The following is a 19836-nucleotide window of genomic DNA, read 5'->3' on the forward strand; positions in this document are numbered from 1 at the left end:
AATAGTTATGACACCAGTGGGAAGACACCATTAAAATTCTAGACGATTCTGCTCAGTAGTAATTATAAAATACTTAAAAAACATTTTTAAATTTGTCCCATAAGAATAACATTAGGAGCTACCTTCTTCTTCTTTTTATTTGTTTACGTTTTGCGACCAACAATTTTGTTGTCTACTTAAGACAGAGAGAACGACTTTTACTCTAAGCTCTTTCATTCATGGAGTAAACAGTTTGGTGTCTATGAATACATATCATGATATCATTATAATTTCACAGCTTTCAGAATAATGTTATTTAAGTTAATTAAATTTCACAACTTTCATAATAATAAATTGAACTTAACAATATTAGTCGGCAGTTATATACCGTTTATGTTCAGTATTAAAATTTCGCCTTTTAATTAAAAGTATATAGGTATGTATGTATTTAGAACAAAACAGCTTTTTACATTATTCAATTTAATGTTGGCATTGAATATTAAATATTCAAAAATGTTGGTATATTTTTATACTAAAATGCTATGCGAAGGGGGGGGGGAACAGGTCCCCGACGTAGAGAGTAGTAAAGGTGAGCAGTGAAGGAGTACGGAAACCCTTTATGACTGTTAAATTAACGTATCTGTAATTCTTAAATGCTATGGAAAGATAGGGAAACAGGTCTACGATGTAGGAAGTAGTGAAGGAAATAGTGAAGGAAGTAGTCAAGGTGAGCGCTGCGGAGTGTGGGGGGGGGCCTTTATGACAGTTAGAATAATGTATCTGCAAATTCTAAAAATGCTATGGGAAGGGAGAGACACAGGTCCACGATGTAGGAAGTGGTGAAGGAAGTAGTCAAAGTGAGCAGTCCAGAGTGTGGGAAGCCTTTGTGACAATTAGAATAATGTATCTGCAATTCTAAAAATGCTATGGGAAGGGAGGGAAACAGGTTCACGACACTTAGGAAGTGGTAAAGGAAGTAGTCAAGGCGAGCATTCCGGAGTGTGAGAACCCTTTGCGGCAGTTAGATTAATGTATCTGCCATAATTAAATGCTATGGGAAGAGAGGGAAACAGGTCCACGACGAAGGAAGCGGTGATGGAAGTAGTCGAGGTGAGCATTCTGGAGTGTAGAAACCCTTTGTGACAGTTAGATTAGTGTAACTGCAATTCGAAAATGCTATGGGAAGGGAGGGAAACAGGTCCACGACGAAGGAAGCGGTGATGGAAGTAGTCAAGGCGAGTAGTCCGGAGATTAGAAACCTTTGTGACAGTTAGATTAGCGTAACTGCAATACTAAAATGCTATAGGAAGGGAGGGAAACAGGTCCACGACGTAGGAAGTGGTGAAGGAAGTAGTCAATGTGAGCAGTCCGGAGTGTCAGAAGCCTTTGTGACAATTAGAATAATGTATCTGCAATTCTAAAAATGCTATGGGAAGGGAGGGAATCAGGTTCACGACACTTAGGAAGTAGTGAAGGAAGTAGTCAAAGGCGAGCATTCCGGAGTGTGGGAACCCTTTGTGGCAGTTAGAATAATGTATCTGCCATAATGATATGCTATAGGAAGGGAGGGAAACAGGTCCACGACGTAGGAAGCGGTAAAGGAAGTAGTCAAGGCGAGCAGTCCGGAGTGTAGAAACCCTTTGTGGCAGATAGATTAATATACCTGCAATACTAAAATGCTATAGGAAGGGAAGGAAACAGGTCCACGACGTAGGAAGCGGTGATGGAAGTAGTCAAGGCGTGCAGTCCGGAGTGTAGAAACCCTTTGTGACAGTTAATTTAATATACCTGCAGTACTAAAATGCTATAGGAAGGGAGGGAAACAGGTCCACGACGTAGGAAGTGGTAATGGAAGTAGTCGAGGCGAGCATTCTGGAGTGTAGAAACCCTTTGTGACAGTTAGATTAGTGTAACTGCAATTCTAAAATGCTATGGGAAGGGAGGGAAACAGGTTTACGACGTAGGAAGCGGTGATGGAAGTAGTCAAGGCGAGAGGTCCGGAGTGTGGGAACTCTTTGTGACAGTTAGATAAATGTAACTGCAATATTAAAATAATGTAGGAAAGGAGGTAAACAGGTCCACGACGTAGGAAGTTGTAACGGAAGTAGTGATGGCGAGCATTCTGAAGTGTAGAAACCCTTTGTGACAGTTAGATTAATGTATCTGCAAATAATAAAATGCTATGAGAAGAGAGGGAAACAGGTCCACGACGTAGGAAGTGGTAAAGGAAGTAGTCAAGGTGAACAGTCCAGAGTGTGGAAACTCTTTGTGACAGTTAGATTAACATATCTGCAATAATAAAATGCTATGAGAAGAGAGGGAAACAGGAAATACATTACGTATATTACCAATGACTTTGGTTAATTAATGGACGAGAAGTTAGGATTGTTGTTGACTGAGATTTGGTTTTTTTTAAGAGGTTGGTCCAGCCTCTTTTAACCTCGCCCGTGCGTGGATCGTTTACAGCAAAGCAATTGGTGAGCCGGTACAGTACAAAGGTGAACTGTACTGATAAAATTTAGTGGCAGTGACCAGGATCCGAACTCACGACATCGCTGCCTTGGGCCTGAAGTTCGCGTGACGCTACCGACTTGAGTCACCGACTCACCATTATTTGCCCCGACTCATGGGTTGATTTGCCCATACAAATAACATTATTGTGTACACCAGTGACACCGGTAAGTGTGCTAGGTGTGGGTAAACTCTTTCATTATTGCGCTCATGTTCACTCATCCTGTTACGCGCAGAATAAGCGTACTACTAGTTAAATAATCCATAACATTTTGACTGCTCTATTGCAGTTGTTTCGCCACGAAAACTTTAAAATCTAAGGCATTTGTTTGCTTCATTTTGTTAGTTTATCCATGTTAGAGGTCGACGACTGTTCAATCATTGAAAACCCAAGGACAAACCCCCAGACAAAAACACTCCACATATTTCGTTTCTATAAACCATTAACAAATTTTGATTTCAGCCGCAGCTCCATATTGCAAATGTATGTTTTGAAGATACAAATGTGCCAAAAACAATGGACAGCTAATTACTATTGAAGGGCACTAAAAATCACTAAAACATGGCAGTTTTAAAATGAGCCTTAATTAACTTTTCTACGACACTTAGCAACACGTATATTGAACAAAAGCTGTAGATTTGAACCATCCATTTGGGACACGGTTTATCCAGGTCCCATAGGTTTTAATATGTTATTAATATCCAGCAAACATTTACAACGACCAAATAAACATGCAATTAAATTTCCGAATTTATAATGTGCAATGTGTTTCGCGGACTATGAGTCACTACAACACAGTGTATTAGTAACAGTGTGTTAGAAAGAAGCCTTGTAGCAATAAGGCGTATTCACGGCATTTCTGTTTTAGGAAGCTCATTCAGAGTTTACCAACCGAGCGAGACTGAGAATTTGACGAGCCTGGTGTACAGTCTGTTAAAAAACTAAGAGTGTCCAGGTTCGTCGTTTGCGTGCAACGTTACCCTTGGACACTTTTGAATGTGTCCAGTTTCGTCGTGTCGTGCAACGCCACCCCTGGACAACTTAAAAACTTGTCCATGTTCGTCGTTGTCTGCTTTTATCGTTGTCTGATTGAGGCGGTGTCTGCTTTTAACGTAGTCCACGTTTAACGTTGTCCAACTTCGACATCGTCCCATCGTGTTAGCATGATTGTAAATCAAATTTGTGCATTTATCGTTGTGTTTTTGTAGCTATAATTTGTGTATTTGTTGTTATTTCTTTTAAATGCCTGCGATGCGACGAAAACGAAAGGGACAATGTCGAAAAACGAAACATTTTTTTTTTTTTAGGGAGAGGAGGGAAAATGCTTTTACGCACACAGGTAGCCAGCCTATAGTGTGAGACTCCTGAAAATTGTCAGACTACTCACTAAAAAACCCCCTCTACTCTGTTGGACACAGACCTGGAATTGTTTGTCACATTACTTCAAGTCAGGCCAACATGTGACCTAACACCTAAGCCCTCAGGGCTCGCACCGTTTCTGGCATTTCGATTCTTAATGACCTACAACCGCATCCCGGTCAAGGTCGATCTTCTTGGCGCGGAGAATACCCTGGATATAATGTGACAAACAGGTCCAATTGTCCTCACCCTCCGTCATAATCGGTATGACCGTGTCCACCGACAGCAGTCCTATTAATTGTTGAGCCTCCAGGCGGGGCCTTTCCCAGCGCTGGCAGTGGAAAAATGTATGTTCCACGTCATCGAGAATGCCTGGGCAGTATATGCAGTCGGGTGACACGGCTTTGCCCATCCTGAACAGGTACGACCGGAAAAAGCCGTGTCCCGTCAGAAATTGGGTGAGGTAGAAGTCCACCTCTCCGTACCGCCGATCAACCCAAGGTTGGACTTGCTGTATCAGTCGCCTGGTCCAGAGTCCCCGTGTCTCCTGTTCCCAGCCCTCCTGCCACAGCTGGTAGGTGCGGGTGCGTTCCTCTGTTCGTGCCTCGTCCTCCCCACGGCGCCGGTAAATTGCCTTTCTCTCCGCCGCCAAAAGTTTGACGGGGATGACTCCAGCAATCACCAGGACGGCGGGCTCGGACACTGTTCGGTAGGCAGATGCTACCCTCAGTGCTGCCTGACGCTGCACTCGGGCGAGCCGCATCCTGTATGCCTCCTTATTTAGTGCGTCTGCCCACACCTCCGCACCGTACAAGAGTACGGACTAGACCGAAGACATTAACAGCCTTCTACGACTGGACCGAGGCCCTCCGACATTGGCCATCAACCGGCTAAGAGAAGAAACCACCCTAGCGGCCTTGTCCGCTGTACGGAAGATCTGATCCCGCCAGCTAAGCTTGCTGTCTACCATGACCCCAAGATACTTGGCAGAACGAACAGTTTGAACCTCGACGGCTCCCACCCTCAACGGCACGATGGTGTCAATCCGTTTTTTTGTCAAAATCACGATCTCGGTTTTGCTCAGAGCAAGCGAGAGACCGTGGTCTGCCATCCATGCGTTTATGGTACGCATAACTCGGTTTAGCTGTAGCTGAGCCAGCTCAACGCTACGTGCAGCTATCAAAGCTGCAACGTCGTCTGCGTACCCAACCAAGACTGTTTCCTCAGGCATTTCAGACCTCAGAAGGCTGTCATAAGCGACGTTCCAGAGGTCTGGGCCGAGTATGGAACCTTGGGCAGCACCAGAAGTGACACTCATCGTCCGCGGGCCCTCCGCAGTGTCATACGTTAGGAGGCGAAACCGGAGATAATCCTCTATGATGCGCATGAGGTATGCCGGCACGTGGAAGGTGTTCTCCAGAGCATCCAGCATATCGCACTACCTCGCCGAATTAAATGCATTTCGCACATCGAGCGTTACGAGCAGCACAACCCTGCGAGAGTAGTGGGTAAAATCCTCAGCTCTCATCATGGCTTGCTTCAACTCCTCAATCGCATCAATCGTTGATCGCCCCATCCTGAATCCATACTGACGAGGGGAGAGGTCCCCCGCAGCGACAACGGCTGAATTTAGCCGGGAACGGATCAATTTCTCGAGGACTTTGCCAGCCGTATCCAACATACACAGAGGTCTGTAAGAGGATGGCAGATCTGGTTCTCCCTTGCCCTTCCCAACAAGCACAAGCCTAGCTGTCTTCCAGCACAAGGGGAAAACCCCTTCAACCAGGCAGGCGTTATACATGCTCAAAAGGATCAAGGGGTTGGTAGTCAAAACCTTCTTGAGGACTTCACCGGGCACCCCATCGGGACCAGGAGCCTTGTTGTTCTTCAGGGATATGACGGCCGCCACCAGCTCTTCAGGGCTGAAAAGTGGGACGTCGTCCACCCTTCCATAATCCCGCAGTGGGCGCAACGCGTGAGCCGGGAAAAGGGACTATCCTCTCCATAGTGACCCTGTCCATGACGGAAGGTGGAGAGCGGGTTCCAAGTTTCTTGGTTACAAGTTTGTAACCCAGGCCCCACGGGTTGGAATCAACATCGTCTCTTAATTCGAAAAACGAAACATAGACAGGAGGCGTAATCGTGATAACGACCGCAGCAACAGAACAGTGGCGCGTAGGCTTAACTCATCACAGTCAGCACCTGACCCTGGACAATCTCAACTACAGTATTAGGTTACAAATGCGCCCTAACACTACCACAAAACGAAAACTAAATTTTTGTTCTCAATTGGCCCTCTATCAATGACCTGTGTTGCCTGTACAGCGAAGCATTTTGAGAAGGAGAAAACCGACCGGAATGCTTTAGATTTATCAATAACGAAGATAAACATGGACAACCTTATATGGCTATAAGTTAGACGTTTGTACAAAGAGTAATACATGACATGATAAAGAGGAAAATCAATTTTAAAATCAGAAAATGACATTGCAAATACTTATTTTTCAGTAACTCCCAATAAATATGTGTTGTTTGAGATACAATTTAAAAAGGAACAGCTGTTTTATTAAAAAGTATTATTCACATGGCCAAAATGTAAACAACTCTGTGGAGGGATCTTTAAAGGCTTCTGGGGTAGAGCCCTAAGTGATTTTGCTTAGTTTTTCTTTTGATAACTCATCTACAGACCAAGACTTTTCTTTGGACACCCCTACCAAGTTCCTACGCCCAGCCGATCTCTCAAATTAGTGGGGACAACGTTTCCAATAAAATATTTCAATTCCCCCATGTTAATCTTACGACGGGAGAAAATCCAACTTTGATGGCCTGTAAGGCAAACCCCGAGGATTTTTATTACAGGAATTTGGTTAAAGGGGGCGTCTACACAAAAAATGCTTTATTTTGACACGTTGTTTGTAAAAATCCGTCCATTATTAACGGAGGAGTAGTGTTTTGTAGAAATCGCCTTCACGTATTATATATAAGGATTCCTTTGATTTGAGCCATCTCTATGATTCTACTACTTATCATACGCTTATAGGCTAAGCTTTAAATGTATGGGTGCGTACACAAAGAACGCCGGTTGCCGGCGCCGGCAAACCGGCCGATGTAAGCGCGTCCCGGCTCGAGAAGAACTTAACATGGTTTCAAGTGTGCCCGTACACAGTAAACGCCGGTGCCGGCTCAACAAGCGCAACAAGCGCGAGCTGCCGGCGTCAACCGGCAAACAAGTATGAAGAGAACATTCTTATAAGCCGGTTCCGGCAACCGGCTCAGTCCGCGAGTGGTCTCTGTACTGTGCAGTTGGTGGGTGTCATAGCGCGATGGTTGATACAGATGATTTAATTTCCAAAGTTTATCAAAAGAAGGCGATTTTTTAACCAAACGTCCTTCAATGTTTCTTAATATGTAATTGAAAGTCGCTAGCTCCATTCTCATGTATGTGTAGAACCGTTGTGGGTCACCTTTTAGTTGCGGAAACAAGTGATGGTATTCACCAAGTTTCTTCCTATAATAACATGAACACCGACTTTCCTCCTTTGCAATAATTTTACATGAACACTCTCCGCCAAAAACACATCATCACTAGACGAAGACATCTGACACTGCTCAAAGTGAACTGACTTGTCGCGCTTGTTACCAGCTTTCTTTATGTACGGCTTCAAGCTTTTTCCGCGCTTATAAGCACGAGGAGCAAGCTGCCGGTTTGCCGGCGCCGGCAACCGGCGTTCTTTGTGTACGCACCCTATGTTACATAACCACATAAGGTCTGCTGTGTTAATGTTCATGACTCTGTTACATTTTTTATTTTATAGTTTTCTTTGACAATGTCTATTGCACAACTGTGTCTAATGACAATAAAGGATTCTTATTCTTATTCTTAACTCATTTACTTAAAAACACACAAGTTTGCCAATTGCACAGTAAAATAATTGATTTCAACGTAACTAAAAAGTATTTATTATTATAGGTAGGCCTAAAGTTATCCCTGGTTTTATATAGTATACAGTACATTGCAGAATTGACTGGCAAATGAGTAATCCAAATTTAATATTGCTTACTGGTTTGATGATTAATCTCAATCAGCTGTATTGAATTAAACAGTAAACAAAAATGAGCAGTAAATGGCTTCTAATGCATTTCTTATGGAGAACATTTTACGTTAGTTAGGGCCGGTACGTTGGGTGTAACATGGGCTCTTATGGAGAATAGATTTACAGCCTTATCTAATGTAAATCAGGGGTGCCCATCCCCCCCTAGACTCATGACGCACCCCCCCCCAATTGAGCAACAGCCCCCCCCACCATAAATTATGTACACAACAAATGAGAAACATTATTCCCCCGCCCAGCACTATTTGTAAAACTATAAAAGAAGTTTTATAATTTTTTTAGATATTTAAAATTCAAACCCAGTTGATATGAATAAAGTTATAGGTTTGTCTGTACATTGCTCAGAATTATACATATTTTGGGTTATTTATGTTTTATACATTGAAGAAGTTGAAACATGTCTTATCTCAATTTATGTTCGTCTGTCACGGCCCAGAAGGCATTTTATGCAGCCTACTCTAAAGAAAACTAGAGTACCAATTATGATTCTAATGGTTTTTGGCAAGAGAGTCCTTATAACCATTAAAATATGGCCTCACTATTTTGGAAATAAAATAACGGACGATCAAAAACACAATTTTGTGTGATTTTTCTAGTTTATTTTCTCTATGTTTACTACATCGTCATTAATTTATGAAATACTAGCTGTAACCCGCGGGCTTTGCCCCGTTTAACTTCTTAATTTTCAAGATTATCTCGTTCGCATGGCTCAATCACGTCCTGGTTGAAGTTTGTTCGCTACGCTCACTCACCTTTAGGTTGGAGCTCGTTCGCTACGCTCACTCACCTTTAGGTTGGAGCTCGTTCGCTGCGCTCACTTGCCTTCAGGTTAGCTCGTTCGCTACGCTAACTCGCCTCCAGGTTGAAGTTCGTTCGCTACGCTCACTCACCTTTTGGTTGCAAATTAGCTGTTGTCATAAATGTAAAAGAAATAATAGTGCTGCACCCTGTTGGTAATCCTTGTAACTTTAATGCTATTGAACATCATAGAACAGAACCAATTTAATTGAAACAGCTGTTAAGATTCAATAATTCCATTTCTCATAAGTTTAACATGGGAAACTCCAGAGCCACTGGGGCGGAGCCCGAAAGGATTTTTGAAATAAGAATATGCCTATATGTTAATCGGGAATGTGAGCTATCATCATGCCAAATTTTAGCCCAATCCGACCAGTATTTTTCGAGTTTACTTTTCCCATACACACATACAGCAACCACCTCTTTTTTATAATAGTATAGACTAATAATCTGTTAAGAGAACACGTACTATATGAAATTACGAACAGCTGTTTTGATAAAGATTTCTTTTCCTAGCTGTCACTGATATGTTTACATAAATGTTGTTTACGAATACTGTGTAGGCCCTAACCATTTCCGATCACGTTTGTAAGCAAATCCAAAACCAAGTGAGATTAATAACCGTGTGTGGCTTTGGCTTACATAACGGGTTTGATTTATCACGGGTACTAATATGTAACTGTAAAATAAATTAAATAACTAGCCATCATCCAGGTCGGGAACCGGAGATTCTGTGTGTATCAAGTTGTACTTAAATTTTGATTACAGGGAAAAGACCGTGAATCAGTGTTGTACAGGACTGGAAAACTTATCTTTCTATATAAATAAAATTAGAGTTGTATAAGTCACCTCAATTTAAGGAATTTTTTATTGCCAGAATATCCATATAGCGTTCGTAACCTCTGCTTAACGGATTGTCAGCGTCTTTCTCGATATAACGATCCCCTCTCCCTCCCTTTAGAAACATCACAGCTCCTTTGATGAAAATGAAATGGAAACAACGCTTGCGCCAACAATCGTCTGCTCCGTTTTACACTTCTGTCTGTTGTGCGCTATGTTACATCAGATTTCAGATACAACAGCTGGGGAATGATGACGATATAATGCTTAGTAAATTGTGATTGAGTGATTAGTAACCATGGTAACTTTAGTAAGGCTGTGATTGGCCAATGAGTAGGCCTAAATGTGGCGACTTGTTGAATTTGTGTATGAATTGAAGAGAAACCTAACAAAGAAAAAGAATAACAAGATTGTTCTTGTTACATTCTTTTTTAAGAGTGTTTTAATTATCTCTAAATATAATTTTACACTTTTTAGCGAATTTCCCTATAGGGAAGTAGCTATTACCGTAGGTCTCATGGTAAGACTTAGGCCTGGGACCGATTTACTTTTTCATTTTGATGTCCCCAGAGGCCAAAAACACCATTCGTTAACATTTTTATATATGTATATATATATATATATATAGATTTATATATATATGTGTCCGTGAACACGATAACTTGAGTAATTTTTATCCGATTTTGATGAAATTTGGTTTGAAGGTGTAAGGCAGGATAAACTTGAATGAGTTCGCGATCCAGCATGATCGGACCATGGGAACAGGATTTTATGGGGGGTTTTATGGGGTAAAAATTGGTTTTTCTCACTTTTGACCCTCAAAACACAAAATTTTCCAATTTTTCTCCAAAACCTTCTTAAAGAGCTTAAAAAAAACAAACAATTCAGTATATCAAAGTGTTTTTGTACGGTTATTGGTTAAGGAGAAAACTAAAAAAATTTTAAATTAAAAATTCCCATGTTATTCTTATGGAGAATATTGTAAAATGTTGTAGTTTGCTTTTTTATGGATATCTTTTGATCAAACTTGGCAAATATATTCATTTTATACTAAGCAATAATTATTTTACTTAAAACACACACTTTATTAGTTTCCTTGTAGCAGCAAACCTAGGTACTCGTTAAACCTAATGTTATTTAAATAGATCAATTGAAAATCAATTCAGCCAAATGGAAATTCGCTTAGACGGCAGGTTTGCTGCGGCGGGGGTATATTATTTATTACTTATATATCAATTCCTACGCTGTGATACAGCACCTATTGGTAGCCTATCTGTCTATCATGAGCAGTACCTTATAACACTTTCTAAAGGTTCCTTTAATATTTACGTTATTTATAGCAATGCAATGTTTGGCTGGTGATTAGTAGAGTAATTAATTATGCTGCTTAGTAATTAGAGCTGGTGATTAGCTATAATTTTAAACGTTGCCGTTTGTACAACTGAACCAAGATAAATGATATGAAATTTACAATAATAATGTTATTGCACAATAATAATGATTGTGCAATATTGAATTTTGTTTATAAAAATGATAATCGTGACGTTAATGGCTGTTTACAGCGTTTTAATGAGTTTGTCATCTGTTTTTATAATAATATATTGGATTAACCGTATTTTTCATTACCCCCCCCCCTCTCGCTATTAACTCAGGTAATCTAGTATCTACACAATAGTGTAAAGTATTGTAGCCTATGCTACTTGATTGTGTTTTAACGAGATTTATGTCAACAAAGCGTTCTGTCACAGAAAATATGGTTCTGTGCTAAATCGCGGTGTAGCTGGACGTGTCTGTACCACGCGTTATCTTTTATCTATCACAGCAGTTGAGCCATTCCGTGCCCTCCCTCTTAGATCTCACGTCTTGCTAATCTTTAATAATAACCTCCTACACGAATCCTAAACTATCCTAAAATCCTATTTTAACTAATTGAATTCAATAATATAACTATTGTCATTAATTAATCAACTTACTATCTGGTGACTTCGTAATATATTTTGGATTGTCGTCACGTTGAACACTGTTGCAATTAGCTTCAGCCCCCCCTCCCCCCCATTTGAATATTTTGAGCCCCCCCCCCAAGAATTTCAATGACGCAGTCTGCGTCACAGCCCCCCCCCCTTGTGGGCACCCCGCCTTAATCTAATCGTCATAAACAGTTCCCACACTCCGAACTACTCGCCTTGACTACTTCCTTCACCACTTCCTACGTCACGGACCTGTTTTTCTCCCTTCCTATAGCATTTTAGGATTGCAGATACCCTAATCTTATCGTCATAAACAGTCCCCACACTCCGGACTGCTCGCCTTTACTACAGTACTTCCTTCATCACTTCCTACCTCACGGACCTGTTTCCCTCTATTCCCATAGCATTTTATGATTGCCTTTACTACTTCCTTCACCACTTCCTACGTCACGGACCTGTTTCCTTCCCTTCCCATTGCATTTTAGGATTGCAGATACCTTAATCTATTCGTCATAAACAGATCCTAGACTCCGCATTGCTACCCTTGACTACTATATATCGAGTAATCTTAAGTATAATCTTTGCTCAATATTAACAAGTGATGTTTTTCCTTTTGTACTGTATTTGTAATTTGCTAGTATACTGTGGGTAGTTGGCTTATGAACACATGCTACAACTTCAAGTCTTTTGTTTACTTTTTCCTTGTTATTTAATTCAGCCAACATGGTTACCTAGCAACCCATAAGACTAATGTTAAAAACATGTGATTTTCAGTTTCATTTTTCTACGTAATTAGATTTTTGTTGGCTTCTTCAGGCATTAAATAGGAAAACTAAGTAGTTTTTATCCTGATCCGACTTTTGGGCTCCACCCAAGTGGTTCTGGAGTTTCCTTGTTAACCTTATAAGTATCTATCTATAAAATATTAATAGGCAAGCATGTTTCTTTAAAACCTTTTTTCTCAGCTCGTGTGCATCGTAGGGAAAATCTACGCATACCGTTGGAAAGCTATTTTCCTGTAGGTGTGCAGAATCTCTTTATAAATTTAAATAGGCTCAAAGATAAGCACAAAAAATGAGTTTAAAAATTTGAAAAAATTAACATGGATCTTATGCGTTGCTATGCTGGTTACGAAATAACAACGAAATATAAACAGAAAATCAAAACAAATGGAAGAAACTCCAATCACATGTTTTATTTACAGTGTGGGGTGAAAATAGATAAGTGAGTACATTACATATTTTTGGTCGAGTTTCGACCACTGGACGACCTCTCGTACTTATTTAATACGCAAGCAGGTTTTTTGTGACAATTACTCCTCCGAAACTACTGAACCGATTGACATGTTTTTGGTGTCATTGGAAAGAGGGTAACGTGAAGTTGTGCAGGAAACTTTCATTTTAGGGAAATAATGAGAGATTGAGGCCCTGGAGCCCTTTAAAGTTTCGTATTTCTCCATAAGGATAACATGGGAGATAATTTGTATTTACAGAAACATATGTTTGTTACTTGAAAATAGTCAAAGTCTACTACATAATAATTTCTGTGTATTATGACTCTTAATGTATATCTACTACATTTCAATCGAGGATTGTGTGCCTTAAAGTTTACCCATAATGGATCTTACTACTTTATTTTAATGCTGGGAATAGTAAAATTTAGTGGAGGATAAGTTACCATGATTTAGAAAACTTTACTATAATAATTTGTGTATTTAAATCACAAATCTTTGACATTATTAATTCATTTGAAACTAAACAGCTGATCGACAAATCAAACAAATCATCTACTTCATGTGAATAATGTTATTACACAAACATAGTTTTTTTTTTAACCAATATCTTGAATCTTTTTTATTTGTGGGTGTATTTTGAGTTTGCAGTTATGAAAGCACCAAGTCAAGTATTTTATCTAATTTTCTTTTCAAACTAACAGTATTAATGAATTACTACATGAACTTGACAAGTCAGGTAATTAATTGTCAGTATACGAAGGGGAAGAATAGTGGGTCCTTGAAAACAGACGAAGGCGGAGACACCCATCTAGAAAATCCAACTGAGTGTTTAAATATAGAGGTCAGTAGATTCCCAAGACACAGATTAGACTAATAAAAGGGGGCAGTGGTTTTATTGATGAGGAATATCAATACATCAAAAAGGGCCTCAATAATGGCACAAGGCTTCATGAGATCAGAATGGTTAACAACGTAATAGAATGTAAAGTCTTACAAGTGGAACAAGTGAGTTGGGACATATTTTGATTTCGAGGATAAAAATTAACCGTCTGAAACAAACTTACCTTTTAACATGGAAAGATGCTAATTTCTGTTACCTTTGGCATTTGCAGCGCTATGTTATGTGTTGTTTTAAGTAAGGCTACATCTTTTAATAGGATATGCATATTCGTTACGGAAATCTCTGACCAGGGTAATCTTCCTGAAGGTAACTTTAAGGCTAAAATCGTAGTATTCATGGAAGTGCTTTTGTGATAAAAATATAGTTTTTTAGTGTTTATTTTTAAAAGTGTGTTTTCTTCAAGCAGCATTTTTATGACCCTCAAAATATGCTACATAGGCCTATTTGTTTGATATGATCAAATGTTTTGTTAAATGTGTTTTAAAAATCTTTAAAAAATTACTACCCTACAACCTTGCTCGCTGCCTATAACATACTTGAACTTGAACACTTATTAATTTACTAAATATAATACATATACAGCTAGAACATGGCTGGACTGCTTCCCTTCCAAGGCTTCATTATTACTGTATTTAATTTTTGACGTCGAGTCAATATATAGGCCTAATACGATGAATTTGTTTTCTAAATCCATATTTGTTATTTTGCGGGGCATTGAGCCGCACAGGTTCACTAGTATTAAATAAAAGAGCATGAAAAAAGAAAATGTTTGGTGAAATTTATTTTTCATTTGATATGTCACAAGGGCGGGTACCTTGCTATTAAAAAAACAAGTTATGGGTAGGGGAAAAGGGGGGATATATATATCAACATATATATCCCCGGAAAATATTTTGGGTATATATATTTAATATATAGATACCCAATATGCCTCTAAACATTCAAACTTATGGGTCAATTTGCTGCACACAAAATCCAACAAAGTCTTTTAATAATATAGACTAGTGAACCTGTGCGGCTCAATGCCCCGCAAAATAACAAATATGGATTTAGAAAACAAATTCATCGTATTAGGCCTATATATTGACTCGACGTCAAAAATTAAATACAGTAATAATGAAGCCTTGGAAGGGAAGCAGTCCAGCCATGTTCTAGCTGTATATGTATTATATTTAGTAAATTAATAAGTGTTCAAGTTCAAGTATGTTATAGGCAGCGAGCAAGGTTGTAGGGTAGTAATTTTTTAAAGATTTTTAAAACACATTTAACAAAACATTTGATCATATCAAACAAATAGGCCTATGTAGCATATTTTGAGGGTCATAAAAATGCTGCTTGAAGAAAACACACTTTTAAAAATAAACACTAAAAAACTATATTTTTATCACAAAAGCACTTCCATGAATACTACGATTTTAGCCTTAAAGTTACCTTCAGGAAGATTACCCTGGTCAGAGATTTCCGTAACGAATATGCATATCCTATTAAAAGATGTAGCCTTACTTAAAACAACACATAACATAGCGCTGCAAATGCCAAAGGTAACAGAAATTAGCATCTTTCCATGTTAAAAGGTAAGTTTGTTTCAGACGGTTAATTTTTATCCTCGAAATCAAAATATGTCCCAACTCACTTGTTCCACTTGTAAGACTTTACATTCTATTACGTTGTTAACCATTCTGATCTCATGAAGCCTTGTGCCATTATTGAGGCCCTTTTTGATGTATTGATATTCCTCATCAATAAAACCACTGCCCCCTTTTATTAGTCTAATCTGTGTCTTGGGAATCTACTGACCTCTATATTTAAACACTCAGTTGGATTTTCTAGATGGGTGTCTCCGCCTTCGTCTGTTTTCAAGGACCCACTATTCTTCCCCTTCGTATACTGACAATTAATTACCTGACTTGTCAAGTTCATGTAGTAATTCATTAATACTGTTAGTTTGAAAAGAAAATTAGATAAAATACTTGACTTGGTGCTTTCATAACTGCAAACTCAAAATACACCCACAAATAAAAAAGATTCAAGATATTGGTTAAAAAAAAAACTATGTTTGTGTAATAACATTATTCACATGAAGTAGATGATTTGTTTGATTTGTCGATCAGCTGTTTAGTTTCAAATGAATTAATAATGTCAAAGATTTGTGATTTAAATACACAAATTATTATAGTAAAGTTTTCTAAATCATGGTAACTTATCCTCCACTAAATTTTACTATTCCCAGCATTAAAATAAAGTAGTAAGATCCATTATGGGTAAACTTTAAGGCACACAATCCTCGATTGAAATGTAGTAGATATACATTAAGAGTCATAATACACAGAAATTATTATGTAGTAGACTTTGACTATTTTCAAGTAACAAACATATGTTTCTGTAAATACAAATTATCTCCCATGTTATCCTTATGGAGAAATACGAAACTTTAAAGGGCTCCAGGGCCTCAATCTCTCATTATTTCCCTAAAATGAAAGTTTCCTGCACAACTTCACGTTACCCTCTTTCCAATGACACCAAAAACATGTCAATCGGTTCAGTAGTTTCGGAGGAGTAATTGTCACAAAAAACCTGCTTGCGTATTAAATAAGTACGAGAGGTCGTCCAGTGGTCGAAACTCGACCAAAAATATGTAATGTACTCACTTATCTATTTTCACCCCACACTGTAAATAAAACATGTGATTGGAGTTTCTTCCATTTGTTTTGATTTTCTGTTTATATTTCGTTGTTATTTCGTAACCAGCATAGCAACGCATAAGATCCATGTTAATTTTTTCAAATTTTTAAACTCATTTTTTGTGCTTATCTTTGAGCCTATTTAAATTTATAAAGAGATTCTGCACACCTACAGGAAAATAGCTTTCCAACGGTATGCGTAGATTTTCCCTACGATGCACACGAGCTGAGAAAAAAGGTTTTAAAGAAACATGCTTGCCTATTAATATATAGATAGATAGATAGATGTCACAAGGGGTACCTTGCTAATAAAAAAAATTAAGTTCCGGGGGGAGGGGGGAAATATCTCACAAATTTAGGAACCGATTTTCAATTTTTTTTCATCAAACATTTTATTTTTTCATGCTCTTTTCTTTGATATGTCACAAGGGGTACCTTGCTATTTAAAAAAAAATAAGTTGGGGGCAGGGGGGAAAGGGGGAATGTGAATATAACGTAGAATTAAAAAAAATGTGCCCCCTACGTCAATAGATGATTCCCGCCAACTGCATATTTCTATCTATTGCGGGTTTTACGTAAATAAAGATGCAAGATTAAAAAAAAACACCCTGTATATTGATCTACGGTATTACCAAGTAGCACACATCAACATCGTTGGCCCAACGTTGGGAAATGGTCGGCACGGTTGGCAGAAATTTTGGGTAGACCCGTACTGCGCCAGGTCTAAATAATTCCTCTTCAGCAAACGCCCGTACTGCGCCAGCACTAGTCCAGGTAGGCGAGGGGGCGCCTTCTGGTTAACCCACACCCTTACGCATCATTGGTATTGCGAATGTAAACAAACATCACAGCTTTCGTTATTTCACCTAGGTCAACACCCCTTGTCGCTAATTTAACAAATCTTGCTCTTTACCTCAGTGCCATTGAGGAATCACAATTAGATACATGTTTATCAATCAACGGTGCTTTGGAAAATGAAAAAAGTACAAGAAAGAAAGCCACGCTTCTTCGACAACAGTTTGTCAAAACAAAAATTAATCAATTAAGAACCGGTGACTTGGACCTACTTTGTTTCTTGAAGTGTGTTGCTATCAATTTTGCACCCATTTAGGCCTAAACAAAAACATTACTTTTTTGCTACACTACTGTGAAATGGCCTTTACACCATATACAGAAGCAGGTACTTTTCCATCGGTACTTTTCTTACGACTATTCTCCATTTTTAGGCGTTTCCGTGATAGCAAGTAATAATATCGGTCGTTTCTGTCATCACAGAAAATTGTCACGGATGTTACGCACGCATTTGCTTCCCATTTTATCACTTTAGCTAGTGGGATGGTGCTCAGAATGTTTACTTAACTAATTTGCTTTAGTTGAACGCTTAATTAATTATTTTACCGTGGAAAGCGTGACATTATATCTCAATTGAAATTTTAGTTTTTCATACAACCGATTTATTTTTGTTACCATGGATATTGAAAACTGCATTTATATTAATTCAATCAATGCACGCAGTAATTTCAACGAAACATACTTTAATAAAAATATGCCTATATAAGTAACTTCTTTGTATAAACAAGTGGATCTGTCATCTCCTAAGAACATTGTTCAACCCAGAAGACATGGGATCTGACCTCTCAACGTTCAAGAGTAAGAGATTGTCACGTCACGTCAAATATTTGGATATACACGGCTACGTTGTACTATTTGATTGAGTAAGTACACGTCTATGGAGTGTTAATATAAGAGCAATAGCCTACATATAAATAGAATGTAATTGTTCAATTAATGTTAATAGAACTAAATCTAAAGCAATACAAATCGCTCGAAATGTATAGAGTAATTTGTAGTTTTAAATACAAACTTAGCACACAACATCTACAGAAGGAAGTAAAACGTTAGGAAGCAATACATTATTTTGAGACTTTGAAGTTGGACGACAAAGATACCAATTTGGTAAATTTGATGCGTAATAATAACGTAATCTATTTGATTAGTAATATCAATAAGGTCGTAATACTATGTGTTGGGCATCACCCTACACTAGATCCAAACATCTACAGTATCTAGAAAAGAAAACAAGGATAGATATATTAGACGATAAGTTATTCCTAGATATTAGGTACTTAAGCCCCTCCATTATGATTATGTTGATTAAATTAAATCAAATATTTTGTTATCCAATTTGTAAACTCAAATCTCTCTGGATTTTGAAATTTGGATTACTTAACCACGTCGTATTGTCATCAGATTTCATGTTAAATATTATCCTTTTTTTAAATTGAGAGAAAATTTCCGGTTAAACGTTTGCATTATAGAAATAACTTAGTTCTAAGTTATTGTCAAAGGATATCTCATTGAGACATAAGAGGTCGACTAATGTGTGTGATATGTTTACTTCCGAATCTTTCATATTACCTTCAGTTGTAATATGTTACGAGTTGGGGAAATTATGCTTTATAAATGTAAACTGTTACTTCTAAAGGAAATATTGTTGAAAAAGATTACTAAATTTAAATGCTAATATAAACGTCAGAAATTAAAATAAAATATGATTTGTCTCAGATTTAACGCAGGAGTGGGATTGGACTAGGGACTTGAGGAGACAGTATACAAGTACGGTATATTATGTTATTTTCTCTAAATTATCATTATGAATTTTAAGCCGCTCCTCGACCCGGGCGAGTCAGAGTCACAGCTTGGCAGAGAATAAGCTTTTGATACCACGACCACACCAATGGGATGGACACAGCAATGTTATCCATACTCTCATATGGATGTATTAATTCACTTACATCCCTGCGAGAGGCAAATGCAATTACTTACATTTTATGTATTTTAGTAAAAAAAAACTTCTTATGAGTTTAATAAATATAATAGTAAAAAGTTAAGTAGCTTTTAAAATTTATATAAACGATAGCAGAAGTTTGTTTAAATTGTATAACTTGTATAAAACAGAGCTCTCACAATGCAAAATATTGCTTTGTTTACATTGGGCCTGCAATAGTCCAGGGGTTTACCACCAGATGGCATTGGGGTATATCTCTGGCGGCTAGTTTAAGAATTAGCTACCCATACAAATTACCATCTAAAGATTGATGTGGTCAATAAGGATTCAATTAATACAGAAACGAAGATATATATATTTATAGAAATATGAAATGAAACATTTTCTCAATTTGAGTAAACCCTAATACACTTTTATTATTTCATGTTTGTGTACGTATGTTGAGAGTTGCTAAGAATATTCACACCAAAACTGCAGCATCGATGGAAGTGTTGAAAACTTGACTAATGATGTAAATTTGAAAGCAACACATTTCTGAACTGAACCTTAGGTGAGTTACATTAACTTTAATCCTCAATTTTATTACAGATAATACTGATATAATTATTGTATTAAATGAATTAACATTCACACAACTTTCAGAAGTCAAACTTTACCTCCTTCCA

The sequence above is a fragment of the Macrosteles quadrilineatus genome, unplaced genomic scaffold, assembly GCF_028750875.1.
Source record: "Macrosteles quadrilineatus isolate MER2022 unplaced genomic scaffold, UCM_ALF_1.0 Scaffold_13__1_contigs__length_4303367, whole genome shotgun sequence".
In the NCBI taxonomy this organism is placed as follows: domain Eukaryota; kingdom Metazoa; phylum Arthropoda; class Insecta; order Hemiptera; family Cicadellidae; genus Macrosteles; species Macrosteles quadrilineatus.